At 42.7% G+C, this 2,613-nt stretch overlaps 1 protein-coding gene across 1 annotated transcript in view; it reads right to left on the bottom strand.

Moving 5' to 3' along the window:
* Positions 1–2,237: 2,237 nt before the first annotated feature.
* The window catches only part of MFSD2A (MFSD2 lysolipid transporter A, lysophospholipid), a 15,221-nt gene continuing 14,845 nt past the window's right edge, over positions 2,238–2,613 (bottom strand). Inside the window, exon 15 of the transcript XR_013332088.1 lies at positions 2,238–2,571. The gene's annotated coding sequence lies outside the window, so the exon portion shown is untranslated. The remainder of the gene's footprint in view (positions 2,572–2,613) is intronic.

Genomic DNA, 2,613 nt, shown 5'->3' with positions numbered 1-2,613 from the left:
CTGGGATGAGTGGCCGCTATGACCACAGTGGGAATCAGGAGTCAGAGAGATTCCAGGCCTCATTCCTCGTCTCTTAAACTACCATGAAAGTTAACAGTTACGGTTACTGCCCCAGTTAACAGTCACTGACCCAAGAAACTACCCCCTCCCTGCTTCTCTGGCCTGAAGTCACCTGCAGGACATCCCAGACTCCCTCACAACTATCCAGCGCAGGTTAGATCACCTCGGGGTAAGGATCCAGTACACCCACCTAGGCTGGTTTTCAGTAGGCTCTCTGCCAGACAGAAGGCAATTTCCTGGATAATGAGCAATCAGAACTCACTCTGGGCTTAGCCTTTTTAGCGCTTGGGCCTCACCCCGGAAAGGTCCTTTGGCCCTAGCAATCAGGGACTTCCTTGATTGCCCTGGAGATGTGAGCATCACCCAACTCTGCCCAGCTGCCCTGGAGGAAAAAGGAGAAGGCCTGGATCTAAGCCAAAACACTCCGACCTCAACCTTTCCTGGCTCTCTTTCTCTGTCATTGCTGCTTCTTCTCGCCTCTCTCTCCTGCCTCCCTCCCTGGGGTTACAAACAAGTTTTAGCAAGTAGGCAAATTTGCAAATACAGAATCTTCAAATAATGAGAATCAACTGTATGTTGTCCAAGAGGAGCCTGGAAGAGTCAAGGAAGACTTGCAAAGAGATGCTTCTTTGGCTGTTCTTGTAATACAGAGGTCCAGACAGGGGGCTTGTGACCGCAAACTAGGTCATGTGGTTTGACAAAGAACCGTTTCTTTCCTATTCATTCCTAGGCATTTCATTGCTCTCATAAATATGGTCTTCTCTTTCCTGTATCTTCTAACTCAGCACTGAACAACAGAACTCTCTGTAATGATGGATTTGTTCTATAACTACACTAACACAATAGCCACAAATCACATGTGGCCATTGAGAACTTGAAGTGTGACTAGTATGATTAAGAAACTGAATTTTAAATATTTTTTAAGATTTTTTTTTTGAGAGAGAGAGAGAGAGAGAGCGAGCACGAGCAAGGGGGTCAGGAGCAGAGAGAGAATCCCAGGACTGAGGGCTTGAACTCACAAACTGAAATCATGACCTGAGCCAAAGCCAGGAGTTAACCACTTAACTAACTGAGCTGCCCAGCTGCCTCAAGAAACTGAATTTTAAGTTTTACTTAACTTTAGCTATTTTTTTATTTTATTTGTTATTTATTTTTTTACGTTTTTTTTTTTTAAGATTAATTTTGAGAAAGAGACAGAGAGAGAGAAGGGCAGAGAGAGATGGAGAGAAGTGGGAGACTCCTAAGCAGACTCTGCACAGACAGTGCAGATGTGGGGCATGAATTCATGAACCGTAAGATAATGACCTGAGTCAAAGTTGGATGCTTAACTGACTGAGCCACCCAGGTGCTCCAATTTTTATTTTTTTAAGTTTGTTTTATTTTAGTAATCTCTACACCCAGTGTGGGGCTTGAACTCATGACCCTGAGACCAAAAGTTGCAATCTCTTCTGACTGAGCCAGCCATTTGCCCCAATTTTAGCAATTTCAGATTTAAATTCAAAGAGCCTCATGGTTATCATGTTGAAAAATGCAGTTTTAACTGACTGTAGTTTGTATATATAAAAGGTATTAATTTGTGTATGTTAATTTCATACCCCATTTCCTTACAGAATGTTGTTCATGGTAGTTTTTCAGTTGGTTCAATTGGATTCTCTCAGAATACAAACATGTCATTGACAAAGATAATTTTACCTATTGTTTTCCAATTTTTATTTATTTTTCTTATCTAATTGCATCAGCTAATGCCTCCAATTAAAGGTTGTATAGAAATATTGGTGATAGTGTGTTTTTTTCTTCCCGGCTTAATGGTCTCTTCTTTTTTATATTAGTGATACAAACAGGTGACAAATGAATTGTTCTGTCCCCCTAGCTTGCTCCTCTGGTGCTCCCTGAGCTACTGAGTTGAGGTACCACTGTTTCCCAAGTTAGAAATCTAGGCATCGCCTTCATTTCTTTCTCCCTCTCTTCTCCCTGCTCTTTTCCTCCCCTCCCCCCTCCCTCTCTCTATTATCCAGGTCAACCAGCTGCCAAATCTGTCTTCTTTCCATTTCCATTGCCACCACCCATCTGGTACTCTTCATTGCCTAGAAACATTATCAGAGTACTCGCTACATTAGTCACCATGTTGCCACTTTTTTTTTTTAATGTTTATTTATTTTTTATAGAGAACACACTAGTGAGAGAGGGGCACAGAGAGAGGGAGAGAGTCCTGAGCAGGCTCCCCATTGTCAGCACATAGCCCGATGCGGGGCTCAATCCCAAGAACTGTGAGATCTTGACCTGAGCCCAAACCAGGATTTGGGCATTTAACTGACTGAGCCACCCACCACCCTCTCTCCACTTTCACTTCTGCCATCCTTTCTCCACAAAGCGGACGGCATGGTCTTTCTAAAGTCTTGATGGATCTTGTGGTACCCCTTCTTACAACTTGTCCATGTCTTCTCTCTTCTCTTAAGGTAAAGATCAAAATGTTTTACATGGCCCACAAAGCCTTGAACCATTTGCTTCTGCCTTTAAAAAAAAAAAAAAAAAAGAAAAAAAAGGGGCCCCTGG

The sequence above is a fragment of the Crocuta crocuta genome, unplaced genomic scaffold (genome assembly GCF_008692635.1).
Source record: "Crocuta crocuta isolate KB4526 unplaced genomic scaffold, BGI_CrCroc_1.0 scaffold367, whole genome shotgun sequence".
Lineage (NCBI taxonomy): Eukaryota > Metazoa > Chordata > Mammalia > Carnivora > Hyaenidae > Crocuta > Crocuta crocuta.
Note: the sequence above shows the minus strand (reverse complement) of the source record. Positions and strands in the feature narration are given on the sequence as shown.